The sequence below is a fragment of the Heterodontus francisci genome, chromosome 22 (assembly GCF_036365525.1).
Source record: "Heterodontus francisci isolate sHetFra1 chromosome 22, sHetFra1.hap1, whole genome shotgun sequence".
Classification (NCBI taxonomy): Eukaryota; Metazoa; Chordata; class Chondrichthyes; order Heterodontiformes; family Heterodontidae; genus Heterodontus; species Heterodontus francisci.
In genome coordinates this window covers 34999626-35022027 of record NC_090392.1, presented here as the reverse complement: position 1 = coordinate 35022027, position 22402 = coordinate 34999626, and the positions used below count along the sequence as shown (strand labels likewise).

At 44.1% G+C, this 22402-nt stretch overlaps 7 non-coding genes across 7 annotated transcripts; all 7 read left to right on the top strand.

Moving 5' to 3' along the window:
• The first annotated feature begins 629 nt into the window (after positions 1-629).
• trnam-cau (transfer RNA methionine (anticodon CAU)) lies at positions 630-702 on the top strand. The gene has a single exon. It is a non-coding gene; the product is annotated as a tRNA-Met (tRNA).
• Positions 703-4109: 3407 nt separating this feature from the next.
• trnav-aac (transfer RNA valine (anticodon AAC)) lies at positions 4110-4182 on the top strand. The gene has a single exon. It is a non-coding gene; the product is annotated as a tRNA-Val (tRNA).
• Positions 4183-7587: 3405 nt separating this feature from the next.
• trnav-aac (transfer RNA valine (anticodon AAC)) lies at positions 7588-7660 on the top strand. Its single transcript has one exon. It is a non-coding gene; the product is annotated as a tRNA-Val (tRNA).
• A 3405-nt stretch (positions 7661-11065) lies between these two features.
• On the top strand, positions 11066-11138 carry trnav-aac (transfer RNA valine (anticodon AAC)). The gene has a single exon. It is a non-coding gene; the product is annotated as a tRNA-Val (tRNA).
• A 3406-nt stretch (positions 11139-14544) lies between these two features.
• Positions 14545-14617, top strand: trnav-aac (transfer RNA valine (anticodon AAC)). The gene has a single exon. It is a non-coding gene; the product is annotated as a tRNA-Val (tRNA).
• A 3405-nt stretch (positions 14618-18022) lies between these two features.
• Positions 18023-18095, top strand: trnav-aac (transfer RNA valine (anticodon AAC)). The gene has a single exon. It is a non-coding gene; the product is annotated as a tRNA-Val (tRNA).
• A 3403-nt stretch (positions 18096-21498) lies between these two features.
• Positions 21499-21571, top strand: trnav-aac (transfer RNA valine (anticodon AAC)). The gene has a single exon. It is a non-coding gene; the product is annotated as a tRNA-Val (tRNA).
• Positions 21572-22402: the final 831 nt, after the last annotated feature.

Genomic DNA, 22402 nt, shown 5'->3' with positions numbered 1-22402 from the left:
TCCAGGTGGGGTCCAACCAGGACATTATATAGCTGCAGTGAACCTTCGCCCCCATTATATAACTGCCTCTGTTACGCATTCTACTGCGAGGGTAATCACATTGTATGTAGCATCTCAGCAAAATAAGGACTCATTTGATCAAAATAAAGAGTTTAAAAACACAAATATGTGTCAGTGCAATCAGTAAATAATGAGAAATGAAATCCAGAACTTGGCAAGAATCCCAAGTGGATGTCTTGGTGTGGTTGGGGAAGGGAATCTTTGTCAATGATGGCACACTGTGCATTAACACTGCAGCAGCTGCTGCACCTCTTACAAACTTAGTTTCTTAAGGGAGAGTTTTAAAAAAAAGGGAATTGGATAATTGCATGAAAGGAGAGGCAAACAAAAGCAGAGCGAAGGAAGTGGGCCCAAATGGCAAGTCTTTCAAAAAACTGCCATGGTACGATGGCCTGAATGGACTGGCGATGTGTTGTGCACTGCTGATCGTCCATGGCTGGGTCAATACCTCTGCAGCCTTGCGAAATGTCACAGTGGAATTGCATTTCAATGAAACAAGCACCACAAATCGATTAAGACTGTATAGTTTAACAATACTTGCAGCTTCCTCAGCGATGCAACTGTGTTGAGTTTCTGTAGTGTAGAGGTGATCACGTTTGCCTCATACGCAAAAGGTCCCTAGTTCAAAACTGGGCAGGAACATTTTCAAAACGAACCCAAACTTGTTCGCAAGAAATATGCAATCATTGACATTCCCCATGAACACAACACAATTTCTCAAAGCCCTCTTTCTCTTGCACATTGTGTGCACAATGCCTTGCACTCGCTCCTCTTTCTAGTCCTGATGCTGCAGAAAGTTCCTCAAAACCGAGCAGTGACACTTTATTTGGCTCAGATGAGAATAGAAACCTGCAACACGAGCTTGCTAAGTAACAGCGAATCTTAGTCTCATTTCAGACGAGGCAAAAGCACATCAGCAATTCACTTTCACCAGCTCCACAGTCGTTGAGACAGGGGCACGCTGCAATATTTTGACCCGCATTGTCCAATTACTCGCTGTCAGCAGCAAGAGGCGTCTGCTGCCTCAATCAACAGGTTACTGGCCATCTCGGGGAGGTAAAATAGCACAACCCGGGCCAAATCTCCCCAGAAACCAAGCACCGGCTCAGCAAAACGTAGGCACATGATATCCGGGTCACTGAACCTCCGAGCAGCTCTTACAGAACACCCAAGTGACTGAAACTTTCTTTGAGTTGCAATGATGAATCTCCTGTGGAAACAAGTTGGGGGAAATTGCTCCACCTGAACATTTCTTCTTGGGTAAAAGGGGCAAAAATCCTTTTCAATTTAACCACTGCTGCAGCAGATTCTTGGTGTCTTAAGCACCTTGATAACCCAGCTCTTAACATGTAGCCGCAATTATGACAAGGGGTGAAGGTTCATGACACGCAGAGGGGAAAAAGTTATTTAAGTTATGACAGTCGCTCACAGATTTATTAGCGTTTTGTTCAGTCAGTAACAGAGACATACCTGGATTTATTGATGCAGATTAACATAACTATTCAGCGTCACGCAGAGCCGCTGGGAGTACTTTGCCTCCCTTAAAGACGGACACGGCTGATTCTGTAACTGAAGCTAAGGAAACAGGCAGACCTGCCAAATTATTATTTTATTTTGTTCTTCATTCGGCAAGTAACAGGAACACTAACAAGGTGGCGTTGAAAATGAGATGCACTGCGGCTCCGCTCAATATCAAAGCGCTCCTTCATATTGAACCGAGGAAGAATATACATGAATAAAAGCAAAATACTGTGGATGCTGGAAATCTGAAATAAAAACAAGAAATTCTGGAAATACTCAGCACGACTGGCAGCATCTGTGGAGACAGAAGCAGAGTTAACATTTCGGCTCAGTGACCCTTCTTCAGAACTGGCAAATATTAGAAATGTCAAAGGTTAGAAGCAAGTAAAGCGGGGGTGGAGCAAGAGATAACAAAGGAGAAGGTGTAGATTGGACAAGGCCACAGAATAGCTGACCAGAAGGTCATGGAGCAAAGGCAAACAATATGTTAATGGTGTGTTGAAAGACAAAGCATTAGTACAGAGAGGACTGTTAATGGACTGAAAATTGAACAGCAGCAAGTACAAACAGGAAAAAAAACAGTGGGTAAGCAAACTGAACAAACTAAGATGAAATAAAATAAACATACAAAAAAATGTAAAAAATGTAAAAATGAAAAATAACAATAAATGAAAGTAAAATGGGGGCCCCGTCATGCTCTGGAATTATTGAACTCAATATTCAGTCCGGCACGCTCTCGTGTGCAGTGGTTCACACCGCAGCCTCACAGCTCCAGCGACCCGCTTTCAATTCTGGGCACTGCCTGCGTGGTGTTTGCAAGTTCTCCCTGTGTCTGCGTGGGATTCCTCTGGGTGCTCCGGTTTCCTCGCACATGCCAAAGACTGGCTGCTTGATAGGTTAATTGGCCATTATAAATTGCCCCTCGTATAGGGAGGTGGTAGGGAAATATAGGGAAGGTGGGGATGTGGTAGGAATATGGAATTCGTGTCGGATTAGTATAAATGGGTGGTCGATGGTCAGCACAGACTCGGTGGGCCGAAGGGCCTGTTTCACTGCTGTATCACCAAACTAAACTAATCGGTCAACGGGATGCTGTTTTTCGAGCTTGTGTTGATGTTCACTGGAACACTGAGGCAATCCCAGGACAGAGATGTGAGCATGAGAGCAGTGGGCAGTCTTGAAATGGCAAGCAACCGGATGCTCAGGGTCCTGCTTGCGGACTGAGCCGACGTATTCCGCAAAGCGGTCACCCAGTCTGCGTTTGGTCTCCCCAATAAACATGAATATACATGAATTGGATTTAGGCGCCAGTATGTTGCAAAACAAGAAGAAAGAAAAGCACAAATGCCATTAACTCTGACTTTGCAAATGATTCACTGAAAAATTCTTTCATTTGCTGGAAAAGATGACTATTGTGCATCTGAAAATGGGCACCATGGAATTGTGTTGCATACTGACCTGTTTTCCTATATTTGCCTGTCATCTATGCAATTCAATTTGTGTTGGATATTGCTGAGAATCTCATTTCAAGATGAGGGCACAGATATTATTATAATCCTACTGAAAGCATAAACCTGGAACAAATACTGTGTTACATGGATTGCAACGTTTCGAGGGCTGTGCAGCTAAGGTGAGGAAGACAGGAATGATGTGTTTGATGATTGCGTGGAATGCATTGCAAACTTGGGTTACGTTGCTTGATTTCATTCTACACCTTGAAATTCAGAAACAAGTGAGGCACCAGGTGGAAACCAACAGCTGTCTCTGTGGAAGAGGGGACATGGCTTCCTAATCTAACCATTTGAACTCTGCAAACATTCTGCTGGATCTGAACTGCCCTGTATACCAAGGCCAATTTGTATACTGTATAGATTGGCATGCCCAGACTATGCAGAGGACTCCAGGTGGGGTCCAACTAGGACATTATATAGCTGCAGTGAAGCTTCTCCCCCATTATATAACTGCCTCTGTTACGCATTCTACTGCGAGGGTAATCACATTGTATGTAGCATCTCAGCAAAATAAGGACTCATTTGATCAAAATAAAGAGTTTAAAAACACAAATATGTGTCAGTGCAATCAGTAAATAATGAGAAATGAAATCCAGAAGTTGGCAAGAATCCCAAGTGGATGTCTTGGTGTGGTTGGGGAAGGGAATCTTTGTCAATGATGGCACACTGTGCATTAACACTGCAGCAGCTGCTGCACCTCTTACAAACTTAGTTTCTTAAGGTAGAGTTTAAAAAAAAAGGGAATTGGATAATTGCATGAAAGGAGAGGCAAAGAAAAGCAGAGCAAAGGAAGTGGGCCCAAGTGGCAAGTCTTTGAAAAAACTGGCAATGGTACGATGGCCTGAATGGACTGGCGATGTGTTGTGCACTGCTGATCGTCCATGGCTGGGTCAATACCTCTGCAGCCTTGCGAAATGTCACAGTGGAATTGCATTTCAATGAAACAAGCACCACAAATCGATTAAGACTGTATAGTTTAACAATACTTGCAGCTTCCTCAGCGCTGTAATGTGCTGAGTTTCTGTAGTGTAGTGGTGATCACGTTTGCCGAACACGCAAAAGGTCCCCAGTTCGAAACTGGGCAGAAACATTTTCAAAACGAACCCAAACTTCTTCGCAAGAAATATGCAATCATTGACATTCCCCATGAACACAACACAATTTCTCAAAGCCCTCTTTCTCTTGCACATTGTGTGCACAATGCCTTGCACTCGCTCCTCTTTCTAGTCCTGATGCTGCAGAAAGTTCCGCAAAACCGAGCAGTGACACTTGATTTGGCTCAGATGAGAATAGAAACCTGCAACACGAGCTTGCTAAGTAACAGCGAATCTTAGTCTCATTTCAGACGAGGCAAAAGCACATCAGCAATTCACTTTCACCAGCTCCACAGTCGTTGAGACAGGGGCACGCTGCAATATTTTGACCCGCACTGTCCAATTACTCGCTGTCAGCAGCAAGTGGCGTCTGCTGCCTCAATCAACAGGTTACTGGCCATCTCGGGGAGGTAAAATAGCACAACCCGGGCCAAATCTCCCCATCAACCAAGCACCGGCTCAGCAAAACGTAGGCACATGATATCCGGGTCACTGAACCTCCGAGCAGCTCTTACAGAACACCCAAGTGACTGAAACTTTCTTTGAGTTGCAATGATGAATCTCCGGTGGAAACAAGTTGGGGGAAATTGCTCCTCCTGAACATTTCTTCTTGGGTAAAAGGGGCAAAAATCCTTTTCAATTTAACCACTGCTGCAGCAGATTCTTGGTGTCTTAAGCACCTTGATAACCCAGCTCTTAACATGCAGCCGCAATTATGACAAGGGGTGAAGGTTCATGACACGCAGAGGGGAAAAAGTTATTTAAGTTATGACAGTCGCTCACAGATTTATTAGCGTTTTGTTCAGTCAGTAACAGAGACATACCTGGATTTATTGATGCAGATTAACATAACTATTCAGCGTCACGCAGAGCCGCTGGGAGTACTTTGCCTCCCTTAAAGACGGACACGGCTGATTCTGTAACTGAAGCTAAGGAAACAGGCAGACCTGCCAAATTATTATTTTATTTTGTTCTTCATTCGGCAAGTAACAGGAACACTAACAAGGTGGCGTTGAAAATGAGATGCACTGCGGCTCCGCTCAATATCAAAGCGCTCCTTCATATTGAACCGAGGAAGAATATACATGAATTAAAGCAAAATACTGTGGATGCTGGAAATCTGAAATAAAAACAAGAAATTCTGGAAATACTCAGCACGACTGGCAGCATCTGTGGAGACAGAAGCAGAGTTAACATTTCGGCTCAGTGACCCTTCTTCAGAACTGGCAAATATTAGAAATGTCAAAGGTTAGAAGCAAGTAAAGCGGGGGTGGAGCAAGAGATAACAAAGGAGAAGGTGTAGATTGGACAAGGCCACAGAATAGCTGACCAGAAGGTCATGGAGCAAAGGCAAACAATATGTTAATGGTGTGTTGAAAGACAAAGCAGTAGTACAGAGAGGACTGTTAATGGACTGAAAATTGAACAGCAGCAAGTACAAACAGGAAAAAAACAGTGGGTAAGCAAACTGAACAAACTAAGATGAAATAAAATAAACATACAAAAAAATGTAAAAAATGTAAAAATGAAAAATAACAAAAAATGAAAGTAAAATGGGGGCCCCGTCATGCTCTGGAATTATTGAACTCAATATTCAGTCCGGCACGCTCTCGTGTGCAGTGGTTCACACCGCAGCCTCACAGCTCCAGCGACCCGCTTTCAATTCTGGGCACTGCCTGCGTGGTGTTTGCAAGTTCTCCCTGTGTCTGCGTGGGATTCCTCTGGGTGCTCCGGTTTCCTCCCACATGCCAAAGACTGGCTGCTTGATAGGTTAATTGGCCATTATAAATTGCCCCTCGTATAGGGAGGTGGCAGGGAAATATAGGGAAGGTGGGGATGTGGTAGGAATATGGAATTCGTGTCGGATTAGTATAAATGGGTGGTCGATGGTCAGCACAGACTCGGTGGGCCGAAGGGCCTGTTTCACTGCTGTATCACCAAACTAAACTAATCGGTCAACGGGATGCTGTTTTTCGAGCTTGTGTTGATGTTCACTGGAACACTGAGGCAATCCCAGGATAGAGATGTGAGCATGAGAGCAGTGGGCAGTCTTGAAATGGCAAGCAACCGGAAGCTCAGGGTCCTGCTTGCGGACTGAGCCGACGTATTCCGCAAAGCGGTCACCCAGTCTGCGTTTGGTCTCCCCAATAAACATGAATATACATGAATTGGATTTAGGCGCCAGTATTTTGCAAAACAAGAAGAAAGAAAAGCACAAATGCCATTAACTCTGACTTTGCAAATGATTCACTGAAAAATTCTTTCATTTGCTGGAAAAGAAGACTATTGTGCATCTGAAAATGGGCACCATGGAATTGTGTTGCATACTGACCTGTTTTCCTATATTTGCCTGTCATCTATGCAATTCAATTTGTGTTGGATATTGCTGAGAATCTCATTTCAAGATGAGGGCACAGATATTATTATAATCCTACTGAAAGCATAAACCTGGAACAAATACTGTGTTACATGGATTGCAACGTTTCGAGGGCTGTGCAGCTAAGGTGAGGAAGACAGGAATGATGTGTTTGACGATTGCGTGGAATGCATTGCAAACTTGGGTTACGTTGCTTGATTTCATTCTACACCTTGAAATTCAGAAACAAGTGAGGCACCAGGTGGAAACCAACAGCTGTCTCTGTGGAAGAGGGGACATGGCTTCCTAATCTAACCATTTGAACTCTGCAAACATTCTGCTGGATCTGAACTGCCCTGTATACCAAGGCCAATTTGTATACTATATAGATTGGCATGCCCAGACTATGCAGAGGACTCCAGGTGGGGTCCAACCAGGACATTATATAGCTGCAGTGAAGCTTCGCCCCCATTATATAACTGCCTCTGTTACGCATTCTACTGCGAGGGTAATCACATTGTATGTAGCAACTCAGCAAAATAAGGACTCATTTGATCAAAATAAAGAGTTTAAAAACACAAATATGTGTCAGTGCAATCAGTAAATAATGAGAAATGAAATCCAGAAGTTGGCAAGAATCCCAAGTGGATGTCTTGGTGTGGTTGGGGAAGGGAATCTTTGTCAATGATGGCACACTGTGCATTAACACTGCAGCAGCTGCTGCACCTCTTACAAACTTCGTTTCTTAAGGGAGAGTTTTAAAAAAAGGGAATTGGATAATTGCATGAAAGGAGAGGCAAAGAAAAGCAGAGCGAAGGAAGTGGGCCCAAGTGGCAAGTCTTTGAAAAAACTGGCAATGGTACGATGGCCTGAATGGACTGGCGATGTGTTGTGCACTGCTGATCGGCCATGGCTGGGTCAATACCTCTGCAGCCTTGCGAAATGTCACAGTGGAATTGCATTTCAATGAAACAAGCACCACAAATCGATTAAGACTGTATAGTTTAACAATACTTGCAGCTTCCTCAGCGCTGTAATGTGCTGAGTTTCTGTAGTGTAGTGGTGATCACGTTTGCCTAACACGCAAAAGGTCCCCAGTTCGAAACTGGGCAGAAACATTTTCAAAACGAACCCAAACTTCTTCGCAAGAAATATGCAATCATTGACATTCCCCATGAACACAACACAATTTCTCAAAGCCCTCTTTCTCTTGCACATTGTGTGCACAATGCCTTGCACTCGGTCCTTTTTCTCGTCCTGATGCTGCAGAAAGTTCCTCAAAACCGAGCTGTGACACTTTATTTGGCTCAGATTAGAATAGAAACCTGCAACACGAGCTTGCTAAGCAACAGCGAATCTTAGTCTCATTTCAGACGAGGCAAAAGCACATCAGCAATTCACTTTCACCAGCTCCACAGTCGTTGAGACAGGGGCACGCTGCAATATTTTGACCCGCACTGTCCAATTACTCGCTGTCAGCAGCAAGAGGCGTCTGCTGCCTCAATCAACAGGTTACTGGCCATCTCGGGGAGGTAAAATAGCACAACCCGGGCCAAATCTCCCCATCAACCAAGCACCGGCTCAGCAAAACGTAGGCACATGATATCCGGGTCACTGAACCTCCGAGCAGCTCTGACAGAACACCCAAGTGACTGAAACTTTCTTTGCGTTGTAATGATGAATCTCCGGTGGAAACAAGTTGGGGGAAATTGCTCCTCCTAAACATTTCTTCTTGGGTAAAAGGGGCAAAAATCCTTTTCAATTTAACCACTGCTGCAGCAGATTCTTGGTGTCTTAAGCACCTTGATAACCCAGCTCTTAACATGCAGCCGCAATTATGACAAGGGGTGAAGGTTCATGACACGCAGAGGGGAAAAAGTTATTTAAGTTATGACAGTCGCTCACAGATTTATTAGCGTTTTGTTCAGTCAGTAACAGAGACATACCTGGATTTATTGATGCAGATTAACATAACTATTCAGCGTCACGCAGAGCCGCTGGGAGTACTTTGCCTCCCTTAAAGACGGACACGGCTGATTCTGTAACTGAAGCTAAGGAAACAGGCAGACCTGCCAAATTATTATTTTATTTTGTTCTTCATTCGGCAAGTAACAGGAACACTAACAAGGTGGCGTTGAAAATGAGATGCACTGCGGCTCCGCTCAATATCAAAGCGCTCCTTCATATTGAACCGAGGAAGAATATACATGAATTAAAGCAAAATACTGTGGATGCTGGAAATCTGAAATAAAAACAAGAAATTCTGGAAATACTCAGCACGACTGGCAGCATCTGTGGAGACAGAAGCAGAGTTAACATTTCGGCTCAGTGACCCTTCTTCAGAACTGGCAAATATTAGAAATGTCAAAGGTTAGAAGCAAGTAAAGCGGGGGTGGAGCAAGAGATAACAAAGGAGAAGGTGTAGATTGGACAAGGCCACAGAATAGCTGACCAGAAGGTCATGGAGCAAAGGCAAACAATATGTTAATGGTGTGTTGAAAGACAAAGCAGTAGTACAGAGAGGACTGTTAATGGACTGAAAATTGAACAGCAGCAAGTACAAACAGGAAAAAAACAGTGGGTAAGCAAACTGAACAAACTAAGATGAAATAAAATAAACATACAAAAAAATGTAAAAAATGTAAAAATGAAAAATAACAAAAAATGAAAGTAAAATGGGGGCCCCGTCATGCTCTGGAATTATTGAACTCAATATTCAGTCCGGCACGCTCTCGTGTGCAGTGGTTCACACCGCAGCCTCACAGCTCCAGCGACCCGCTTTCAATTCTGGGCACTGCCTGCGTTGTGTTTGCAAGTTCTCCCTGTGTCTGCGTGGGATTCCTCTGGGTGCTCCGGTTTCCTCCCACATGCCAAAGACTGGCTGCTTGATAGGTTAATTGGCCATTATAAATTGCCCCTCGTATAGGGAGGTGGCAGGGAAATATAGGGAAGGTGGGGATGTGGTAGGAATATGGAATTCGTGTCGGATTAGTATAAATGGGTGGTCGATGGTCAGCACAGACTCGGTGGGCCGAAGGGCCTGTTTCACTGCTGTATCACCAAACTAAACTAATCGGTCAACGGGATGCTGTTTTTCGAGCTTGTGTTGATGTTCACTGGAACACTGAGGCAATCCCAGGATAGAGATGTGAGCATGAGAGCAGTGGGCAGTCTTGAAATGGCAAGCAACCGGAAGCTCAGGGTCCTGCTTGCGGACTGAGCCGACGTATTCCGCAAAGCGGTCACCCAGTCTGCGTTTGGTCTCCCCAATAAACATGAATATACATGAATTGGATTTAGGCGCCAGTATTTTGCAAAACAAGAAGAAAGAAAAGCACAAATGCCATTAACTCTGACTTTGCAAATGATTCACTGAAAAATTCTTTCATTTGCTGGAAAAGATGACTATTGTGCATCTGAAAATGGGCACCATGGAATTGTGTTGCATACTGACCTGTTTTCCTATATTTGCCTGTCATCTATGCAATTCAATTTGTGTTGGATATTGCTGAGAATCTCATTTCAAGATGAGGGCACAGATATTATTATAATCCTACTGAAAGCATAAACCTGGAACAAATACTGTGTTACATGGATTGCAACGTTTCGAGGGCTGTGCAGCTAAGGTGAGGAAGACAGGAATGATGTGTTTGACGATTGCGTGGAATGCATTGCAAACTTGGGTTACGTTGCTTGATTTCATTCTACACCTTGAAATTCAGAAACAAGTGAGGCACCAGGTGGAAACCAACAGCTGTCTCTGTGGAAGAGGGGACATGGCTTCCTAATCTAACCATTTGAACTCTGCAAACATTCTGCTGGATCTGAACTGCCCTGTATACCAAGGCCAATTTGTATACTATATAGATTGGCATGCCCAGACTATGCAGAGGACTCCAGGTGGGGTCCAACCAGGACATTATATAGCTGCAGTGAAGCTTCGCCCCCATTATATAACTGCCTCTGTTACGCATTCTACTGCGAGGGTAATCACATTGTATGTAGCAACTCAGCAAAATAAGGACTCATTTGATCAAAATAAAGAGTTTAAAAACACAAATATGTGTCAGTGCAATCAGTAAATAATGAGAAATGAAATCCAGAAGTTGGCAAGAATCCCAAGTGGATGTCTTGGTGTGGTTGGGGAAGGGAATCTTTGTCAATGATGGCACACTGTGCATTAACACTGCAGCAGCTGCTGCACCTCTTACAAACTTAGTTTCTTAAGGGAGAGTTTTTAAAAAAGGGAATTGGATAATTGCATGAAAGGAGAGGCAAAGAAATGCAGAGCGAAGGAAGTGGGCCCAAGTGGCAAGTCTTTGAAAAAACTGGCAATGGTACGATGGCCTGAATGGACTGGCGATGTGTTGTGCACTGCTGATCGTCCATGGCTGGGTCAATACCTCTGCAGCCTTGCGAAATGTCACAGTGGAATTGCATTTCAATGAAACAAGCACCACAAATCGATTAAGACTGTATAGTTTAACAATACTTGCAGCTTCCTCGGCGCTGTAATGTGCTGAGTTTCTGTAGTGTAGTGGTGATCACGTTTGCCGAACACGCAAAAGGTCCCCAGTTCGAAACTGGGCAGAAACATTTTCAAAACGAACCCAAACTTCTTCGCAAGAAATATGCAATCATTGACATTCCCCATGAACACAACACAATTTCTCAAAGCCCTCTTTCTCTTGCACATTGTGTGCACAATGCCTTGCACTCGCTCCTCTTTCTAGTCCTGATGCTGCAGAAAGTTCCGCAAAACCGAGCAGTGACACTTGATTTGGCTCAGATGAGAATAGAAACCTGCAACACGAGCTTGCTAAGTAACAGCGAATCTTAGTCTCATTTCAGACGAGGCAAAAGCACATCAGCAATTCACTTTCACCAGCTCCACAGTCGTTGAGACAGGGGCACGCTGCAATATTTTGACCCGCACTGTCCAATTACTCGCTGTCAGCAGCAAGTGGCGTCTGCTGCCTCAATCAACAGGTTACTGGCCATCTCGGGGAGGTAAAATAGCACAACCCGGGCCAAATCTCCCCATCAACCAAGCACCGGCTCAGCAAAACGTAGGCACATGATATCCGGGTCACTGAACCTCCGAGCAGCTCTTACAGAACACCCAAGTGACTGAAACTTTCTTTGAGTTGCAATGATGAATCTCCGGTGGAAACAAGTTGGGGGAAATTGCTCCTCCTGAACATTTCTTCTTGGGTAAAAGGGGCAAAAATCCTTTTCAATTTAACCACTGCTGCAGCAGATTCTTGGTGTCTTAAGCACCTTGATAACCCAGCTCTTAACATGCAGCCGCAATTATGACAAGGGGTGAAGGTTCATGACACGCAGAGGGGAAAAAGTTATTTAAGTTATGACAGTCGCTCACAGATTTATTAGCGTTTTGTTCAGTCAGTAACAGAGACATACCTGGATTTATTGATGCAGATTAACATAACTATTCAGCGTCACGCAGAGCCGCTGGGAGTACTTTGCCTCCCTTAAAGACGGACACGGCTGATTCTGTAACTGAAGCTAAGGAAACAGGCAGACCTGCCAAATTATTATTTTATTTTGTTCTTCATTCGGCAAGTAACAGGAACACTAACAAGGTGGCGTTGAAAATGAGATGCACTGCGGCTCCGCTCAATATCAAAGCGCTCCTTCATATTGAACCGAGGAAGAATATACATGAATTAAAGCAAAATACTGTGGATGCTGGAAATCTGAAATAAAAACAAGAAATTCTGGAAATACTCAGCACGACTGGCAGCATCTGTGGAGACAGAAGCAGAGTTAACATTTCGGCTCAGTGACCCTTCTTCAGAACTGGCAAATATTAGAAATGTCAAAGGTTAGAAGCAAGTAAAGCGGGGGTGGAGCAAGAGATAACAAAGGAGAAGGTGTAGATTGGACAAGGCCACAGAATAGCTGACCAGAAGGTCATGGAGCAAAGGCAAACAATATGTTAATGGTGTGTTGAAAGACAAAGCATTAGTACAGAGAGGACTGTTAATGCACTGAAAATTGAACAGCAGCAAGTACAAACAGGAAAAAAAACAGTGGGTCAGCAAACTGAACAAACTAAGATGAAATAAAATAAACATACAAAAAAATGTAAAAAATGTAAAAATGAAAAATAACAAAAAATGAAAGTAAAATGGGGGCCCCGTCATGCTCTGGAATTATTGAACTCAATATTCAGTCCGGCACGCTCTCGTGTGCAGTGGTTCACACCGCAGCCTCACAGCTCCAGCGACCCGCTTTCAATTCTGGGCACTGCCTGCGTGGTGTTTGCAAGTTCTCCCTGTGTCTGCGTGGGATTCCTCTGGGTGCTCCGGTTTCCTCCCACATGCCAAAGACTGGCTGCTTGATAGGTTAATTGGCCATTATAAATTGCCCCTCGTATAGGGAGGTGGTAGGGAAATATAGGGAAGGTGGGGATGTGGTAGGAATATGGAATTCGTGTCGGATTAGTATAAATGGGTGGTCGATGGTCAGCACAGACTCGGTGGGCCGAAGGGCCTGTTTCACTGCTGTATCACCAAACTAAACTAATCGGTCAACGGGATGCTGTTTTTCGAGCTTGTGTTGATGTTCACTGGAACACTGAGGCAATCCCAGGATAGAGATGTGAGCATGAGAGCAGTGGGCAGTCTTGAAATGGCAAGCAACCGGAAGCTCAGGGTCCTGCTTGCGGACTGAGCCGACGTATTCCGCAAAGCGGTCACCCAGTCTGCGTTTGGTCTCCCCAATAAACATGAATATACATGAATTGGATTTAGGCGCCAGTATGTTGCAAAACAAGAAGAAAGAAAAGCACAAATGCCATTAACTCTGACTTTGCAAATGATTCACTGAAAAATTCTTTCATTTGCTGGAAAAGATGACTATTGTGCATCTGAAAATGGGCACCATGGAATTGTGTTGCATACTGACCTGTTTTCCTATATTTGCCTGTCATCTATGCAATTCAATTTGTGTTGGATATTGCTGAGAATCTCATTTCAAGATGAGGGCACAGATATTATTATAATCCTACTGAAAGCATAAACCTGGAACAAATACTGTGTTACATGGATTGCAACGTTTCGAGGGCTGTGCAGCTAAGGTGAGGAAGACAGGAATGATGTGTTTGACGATTGCGTGGAATGCATTGCAAACTTGGGTTACGTTGCTTGATTTCATTCTACACCTTGAAATTCAGAAACAAGTGAGGCACCAGGTGGAAACCAACAGCTGTCTCTGTGGAAGAGGGGACATGGCTTCCTAATCTAACCATTTGAACTCTGCAAACATTCTGCTGGATCTGAACTGCCCTGTATACCAAGGCCAATTTGTATACTATATAGATTGGCATGCCCAGACTATGCAGAGGACTCCAGGTGGGGTCCAACCAGGACATTATATAGCTGCAGTGAAGCTTCGCCCCCATTATATAACTGCCTCTGTTACGCATTCTACTGCGAGGGTAATCACATTGTATGTAGCAACTCAGCAAAATAAGGACTCATTTGATCAAAATAAAGAGTTTAAAAACACAAATATGTGTCAGTGCAATCAGTAAATAATGAGAAATGAAATCCAGAAGTTGGCAAGAATCCCAAGTGGATGTCTTGGTGTGGTTGGGGAAGGGAATCTTTGTCAATGATGGCACACTGTGCATTAACACTGCAGCAGCTGCTGCACCTCTTACAAACTTAGTTTCTTAAGGGAGAGTTTTTAAAAAAGGGAATTGGATAATTGCATGAAAGGAGAGGCAAAGAAAAGCAGAGCGAAGGAAGTGGGCCCAAGTGGCAAGTCTTTGAAAAAACTGGCAATGGTACGATGGCCTGAATGGACTGGCGATGTGTTGTGCACTGCTGATCGTCCATGGCTGGGTCAATACCTCTGCAGCCTTGCGAAATGTCACAGTGGAATTGCATTTCAATGAAACAAGCACCACAAATCGATTAAGACTGTATAGTTTAACAATACTTGCAGCTTCCTCAGCGCTGTAATGTGCTGAGTTTCTGTAGTGTAGTGATGATCACGTTTGCCGAACACGCAAAAGGTCCCCAGTTCGAAACTGGGCAGAAACATTTTCAAAACGAACCCAAACTTCTTCGCAAGAAATATGCAATCATTGACATTCCCCATGAACACAACACAATTTCTCAAAGCCCTCTTTCTCTTGCACATTGTGTGCACAATGCCTTGCACTCGCTCCTCTTTCTAGTCCTGATGCTGCAGAAAGTTCCGCAAAACCGAGCAGTGACACTTGATTTGGCTCAGATGAGAATAGAAACCTGCAACACGAGCTTGCTAAGTAACAGCGAATCTTAGTCTCATTTCAGACGAGGCAAAAGCACATCAGCAATTCACTTTCACCAGCTCCACAGTCGTTGAGACAGGGGCACGCTGCAATATTTTGACCCGCACTGTCCAATTACTCGCTGTCAGCAGCAAGTGGCGTCTGCTGCCTCAATCAACAGGTTACTGGCCATCTCGGGGAGGTAAAATAGCACAACCCGGGCCAAATCTCCCCATCAACCAAGCACCGGCTCAGCAAAACGTAGGCACATGATATCCGGGTCACTGAACCTCCGAGCAGCTCTTACAGAACACCCAAGTGACTGAAACTTTCTTTGAGTTGCAATGATGAATCTCCGGTGGAAACAAGTTGGGGGAAATTGCTCCTCCTGAACATTTCTTCTTGGGTAAAAGGGGCAAAAATCCTTTTCAATTTAACCACTGCTGCAGCAGATTCTTGGTGTCTTAAGCACCTTGATAACCCAGCTCTTAACATGCAGCCGCAATTATGACAAGGGGTGAAGGTTCATGACACGCAGAGGGGAAAAAGTTATTTAAGTTATGACAGTCGCTCACAGATTTATTAGCGTTTTGTTCAGTCAGTAACAGAGACATACCTGGATTTATTGATGCAGATTAACATAACTATTCAGCGTCACGCAGAGCCGCTGGGAGTACTTTGCCTCCCTTAAAGACGGACACGGCTGATTCTGTAACTGAAGCTAAGGAAACAGGCAGACCTGCCAAATTATTATTTTATTTTGTTCTTCATTCGGCAAGTAACAGGAACACTAACAAGGTGGCGTTGAAAATGAGATGCACTGCGGCTCCGCTCAATATCAAAGCGCTCCTTCATATTGAACCGAGGAAGAATATACATGAATTAAAGCAAAATACTGTGGATGCTGGAAATCTGAAATAAAAACAAGAAATTCTGGAAATACTCAGCACGACTGGCAGCATCTGTGGAGACAGAAGCAGAGTTAACATTTCGGCTCAGTGACCCTTCTTCAGAACTGGCAAATATTAGAAATGTCAAAGGTTAGAAGCAAGTAAAGCGGGGGTGGAGCAAGAGATAACAAAGGAGAAGGTGTAGATTGGACAAGGCCACAGAATAGCTGACCAGAAGGTCATGGAGCAAAGGCAAACAATATGTTAATGGTGTGTTGAAAGACAAAGCAGTAGTACAGAGAGGACTGTTAATGGACTGAAAATTGAACAGCAGCAAGTACAAACAGGAAAAAAACAGTGGGTAAGCAAACTGAACAAACTAAGATGAAATAAAATAAACATACAAAAAAATGTAAAAAATGTAAAAATGAAAAATAACAAAAAATGAAAGTAAAATGGGGGCCCCGTCATGCTCTGGAATTATTGAACTCAATATTCAGTCCGGCACGCTCTCGTGTGCAGTGGTTCACACCGCAGCCTCACAGCTCCAGCGACCCGCTTTCAATTCTGGGCACTGCCTGCGTTGTGTTTGCAAGTTCTCCCTGTGTCTGCGTGGGATTCCTCTGGGTGCTCCGGTTTCCTCCCACATGCCAAAGACTGGCTGCTTGATAGGTTAATTGGCCATTATAAATTGCCCCTCGTATAGGGAGGTGGCAGGGAAATATAGGGAAGGTGGGGATGTGGTAGGAATATGGAATTCGTGTCGGATTAGTATAAATGGGTGGTCGATGGTCAGCACAGACTCGGTGGGCCGAAGGGCCTGTTTCACTGCTGTATCACCAAACTAAACTAATCGGTCAACGGGATGCTGTTTTTCGAGCTTGTGTTGATGTTCACTGGAACACTGAGGCAATCCCAGGATAGAGATGTGAGCATGAGAGCAGTGGGCAGTCTTGAAATGGCAAGCAACCGGAAGCTCAGGGTCCTGCTTGCGGACTGAGCCGACGTATTCCGCAAAGCGGTCACCCAGTCTGCGTTTGGTCTCCCCAATAAACATGAATATACATGAATTGGATTTAGGCGCCAGTATTTTGCAAAACAAGAAGAAAGAAAAGCACAAATGCCATTAACTCTGACTTTGCAAATGATTCACTGAAAAATTCTTTCATTTGCTGGAAAAGATGACTATTGTGCATCTGAAAATGGGCACCATGGAATTGTGTTGCATACTGACCTGTTTTCCTATATTTGCCTGTCATCTATGCAATTCAATTTGTGTTGGATATTGCTGAGAATCTCATTTCAAGATGAGGGCACAGATATTATTATAATCCTACTGAAAGCATAAACCTGGAACAAATACTGTGTTACATGGATTGCAACGTTTCGAGGGCTGTGCAGCTAAGGTGAGGAAGACAGGAATGATGTGTTTGACGATTGCGTGGAATGCATTGCAAACTTGGGTTACGTTGCTTGATTTCATTCTACACCTTGAAATTCAGAAACAAGTGAGGCACCAGGTGGAAACCAACAGCTGTCTCTGTGGAAGAGGGGACATGGCTTCCTAATCTAACCATTTGAACTCTGCAAACATTCTGCTGGATCTGAACTGCCCTGTATACCAAGGCCAATTTGTATACTATATAGATTGGCATGCCCAGACTATGCAGAGTACTCCAGGTGGGGTCCAACCAGGACATTATATAGCTGCAGTGAAGCTTCGCCCCCATTATATAACTGCCTCTGTTACGCATTCTACTGCGAGGGTAATCACATTGTATGTAGCAACTCAGCAAAATAAGGACTCATTTGATCAAAATAAAGAGTTTAAAAACACAAATATGTGTCAGTGCAATCAGTAAATAATGAGAAATGAAATCCAGAAGTTGGCAAGAATCCCAAGTGGATGTCTTGGTGTGGTTGGGGAAGGGAATCTTTGTCAATGATGGCACACTGTGCATTAACACTGCAGCAGCTGCTGCACCTCTTACAAACTTCGTTTCTTAAGGGAGAGTTTTAAAAAAAGGGAATTGGATAATTGCATGAAAGGAGAGGCAAAGAAAAGCAGAGCGAAGGAAGTGGGCCCAAGTGGCAAGTCTTTGAAAAAACTGGCAATGGTACGATGGCCTGAATGGACTGGCGATGTGTTGTGCACTGCTGATCGGCCATGGCTGGGTCAATACCTCTGCAGCCTTGCGAAATGTCACAGTGGAATTGCATTTCAATGAAACAAGCACCACAAATCGATTAAGACTGTATAGTTTAACAATACTTGCAGCTTCCTCAGCGCTGTAACGTGTTGAGTTTCTGTAGTGTAGTGGTGATCACGTTTGCCTAACGCGCAAAAGGTCCCCAGTTCGAAACTGGGCAGAAACATTTTCAAAACGAACCCAAACTTCTTCGCAAGAAATATGCAATCATTGACATTCCCCATGAACACAACACAATTTCTCAAAGCCCTCTTTCTCTTGCACATTGTGTGCACAATGCCTTGCACTCGCTCCTCTTTCTAGTCCTGATGCTGCAGAAAGTTCCGCAAAACCGAGCAGTGACACTTTATTTGGCTCAGATGAGAATAGAAACCTGCAACACGAGCTTGCTAAGTAACAGCAAATCTTAGTCTCATTTCAGACGAGGCAAAAGCACATCAGCAATTCACTTTCACCAGCTCCACAGTCGTTGAGACAGGGGCACGCTGCAATATTTTGACCCGCACTGTCCAATTACTCGCTGTCAGCAGCAAGTGGCGTCTGCTGCCTCAATCAACAGGTTACTGGCCATCTCGGGGAGGTAAAATAGCACAACCCGGGCCAAATCTCCCCATCAACCAAGCACCGGCTCAGCAAAACGTAGGCACATGATATCCGGGTCACTGAACCTCCGAGCAGCTCTCACAGAACACCCAAGTGACTGAAACTTTCTTTGAGTTGCAATGATGAATCTCCGGTGGAAACAAGTTGGGGGAAATTGCTCCTCCTGAACATTTCTTCTTGGGTAAAAGGGGCAAAAATCCTTTTCAATTTAACCACTGCTGCAGCAGATTCTTGGTGTCTTAAGCACCTTGATAACCCAGCTCTTAACATGCAGCCGCAATTATGACAAGGGGTGAAGGTTCATGACACGCAGAGGGGAAAAAGTTATTTAAGTTATGACAGTCGCTCACAGATTTATTAGCGTTTTGTTCAGTCAGTAACAGAGACATACCTGGATTTATTGATGCAAATTAGCATAACTATTCAGCGTCACGCAGAGCCGCGAGGAGTACTTTGCCTCCCTTAAAGACGGACACGGCTGATTCTGTAACTGAAGCTAAGGAAACAGGCAGACCTGCCAAATTATTATTTTATTTTGTTCTTCATTCGGCAAGTAACAGGAACACTAACAAGGTGGCGTTGAAAATGAGATGCACTGCGGCTCCGCTCAATATCAAAGCGCTCCTTCATATTGAACCGAGGAAGAATATACATGAATTAAAGCAAAATACTGTGGATGCTGGAAATCTGAAATAAAAACAAGAAATTCTGGAAATACTCAGCACGACTGGCAGCATCTGTGGAGACAGAAGCAGAGTTAACATTTCGGCTCAGTGACCCTTCTTCAGAACTGGCAAATATTAGAAATGTCAAAGGTTAGAAGCAAGTAAAGCGGGGGTGGAGCAAGAGATAACAAAGGAGGTGTAGATTGGACAAGGCCACAGAATAGCTGACCAGAAGGTCATGGAGCAAAGGCAAACAATATGTTAATGGTGTGTTGAAAGACAAAGCATTAGTACAGAGAGGACTGTTAATGGACTGAAAATTGAACAGCAGCAAGTACAAACAGGAAAAAAAACAGTGGGTAAGCAAACTGAACAAACTAAGATGAAATAAAATAAACATACAAAAAAATGTAAAAAATGTAAAAATGAAAAATAACAAAAAATGAAAGTAAAATGGGGGCCCCGTCATGCTCTGGAATTATTGAACTCAATATTCAGCCCGGCACGCTCTCGTGTGCAGTGGTTCACACCGCAGCCTCACAGCTCCAGCGACCCGCTTTCAATTCTGGGCACTGCCTGCGTGGTGTTTGCAAGTTCTCCCTGTGTCTGCGTGGGATTCCTCTGGGTGCTCCGGTTTCCTCCCACATGCCAAAGACTGGCTGCTTGATAGGTTAATTGGCCATTATAAATTGCTCCTCGTATAGGGAGGTGGTAGGGAAATATTGGGAAGGTGGGGATGTGGTAGGAATATGGAATTCGTGTCGGATTAGTATAAATGGGTGGTCGATGGTCAGCACAGACTCGGTGGGCCGAAGGGCCTGTTTCACTGCTGTATCACCAAACTAAACTAATCGGTCAACGGGATGCTGTTTTTCGAGCTTGTGTTGATGTTCACTGGAACACTGAGGCAATCCCAGGATAGAGATGTGAGCATGAGAGCAGTGGGCAGTCTTGAAATGGCAAGCAACCGGAAGCTCAGGGTCCTGCTTGCGGACTGAGCCGACGTATTCCGCAAAGCGGTCACCCAGTCTGCGTTTGGTCTCCCCAATAAACATGAATATACATGAATTGGATTTAGGCGCCAGTATGTTGCAAAACGAGAAGAAAGAAAAACACAAATGCCATTAACTCTGACTTTGCAAATGATTCACTGAAAAATTCTTTCATTTGCTGGAAAAGATGACTATTGTGCATCTGAAAATGGGCACCATGGAATTGTGTTGCATACTGACCTGTTTTCCTATATTTGCCTGTCATCTATGCAATTCAATTTGTGTTGGATATTGCTGAGAATCTCATTTCAAGATGAGGGCACAGATATTATTATAATCCTACTGAAAGCATAAACCTGGAACAAATACTGTGTTACATGGATTGCAACGTTTCGAGGGCTGTGCAGCTAAGGTGAGGAAGACAGGAATGATGTGTTTGATGATTGCGTGGAATGCATTGCAAACTTGGGTTACGTTGCTTGATTTCATTCTACACCTTGAAATTCAGAAACAAGTGAGGCACCAGGTGGAAACCAACAGCTGTCTCTGTGGAAGAGGGGACATGGCTTCCTAATCTAACCATTTGAACTCTGCAAACATTCTGCTGGATCTGAACTGCCCTGTATACCAAGGCCAATTTGTATACTATATAGATTGGCATGCCCAGACGATGCAGAGGACTCCAGGTGGGGTCCAACCAGGACATTATATAGCTGCAGTGAAGCTTCGCCCCCATTATATAACTGCCTCTGTTACGCATTCTACTGCGAGGGTAATCACATTGAATGTAGCAACTGAGCAAAATAAGGACTCATTTGATCAACATAAAGAGTTTAAAAACACAAATATGTGTCAGTGCAATCAGTAAATAATGAGAAATGAAATCCAGAAGTTGGCAAGAATCCCAAGTGGATGTCTTGGTGTGGTTGGGGAAGGGAATCTTTGTCAATGATGGCACACTGTGCATTAACACTGCAGCAGCTGCTGCACCTCTTACAAACTTAGTTTCTTAAGGGAGAGTTTTAAAAAAAGGGAATTGGATAATTGCATGAAAGTAGAGGCAAAGAAAAGCAGAGCTAAGGAAGTGGGCCCAAGTGGCAAGTCTTTGAAAAAACTGGCAATGGTACGATGGCCTGAATGGACTGGCGATGTGTTGTGCACTGCTGATCGTCCATGGCTGGGTCAATACCTCTGCAGCCTTGCGAAATGTCACAGTGGAATTGCATTTCAATGAAACAAGCACCACAAATCGATTAAGACTGTATAGTTTAACAATACTTGCAGCTTCCTCAGCGCTGTAACATGTTGAGTTTCTGTCGTGTAGTGGTGATCACGTTTGCCTAACGCGCAAAAGGTCCCCAGTTCGAAACTAGGCAGAAACATTTTCAAAACGAACCCAAACTTCTTCGCAAGAAATATGCAATCATTGACATTCCCCATGAACACAACACAATTTCTCAAAGCCCTCTTTCTCTTGCACATTGTGTGCACAATGCCTTGCACTCGCTCCTCTTTCTAGTCCTGATGCTGCAGAAAGTTCCTCAAAACCGAGCAGTGACACTTTATTTGGCTCAGATGAGAATAGAAACCTGCAACACGAGCTTGCTAAGTAACAGCGAATCTTAGTCTCATTTCAGACGAGGCAAAAGCACATCAGCAATTCACTTTCACCAGCTCCACAGTCGTTGAGACAGGGGCACGCTGCAATATTTTGACCCGCACTGTCCAATTACTCGCTGTCAGCAGCAAGTGGCGTCTGCTGCCTCAATCAACAGGTTACTGGCCATCTCGGGGAGGTAAAATAGCACAACCCGGGCCAAATCTCCCCATCAACCAACCACCGGCTCAGCAAAACGTAGGCACATGATATCCGGGTCACTGAACCTCCGAGCAGCTCTGACAGAACACCCAAGTGACTGAAACTTTCTTTGAGTTGCAATGATGAATCTCCGGTGGAAACAAGTTGGGGGAAATTGCTCCTCCTGAACATTTCTTCTTGGGTAAAAGGGGCAAAAATCCTTTTCAATTTAACCACTGCTGCAGCAGATTCTTGGTGTCTTAAGCACCTTGATAACCCAGCTCTTAACATGCAGCCGCAATTATGACAAGGGGTGAAGGTTCATGACACGCAGAGGGGAAAAAGTTATTTAAGTTATGACAGTCGCTCACAGATTTATTAGCGTTTTGTTCAGTCAGTAACAGAGACATACCTG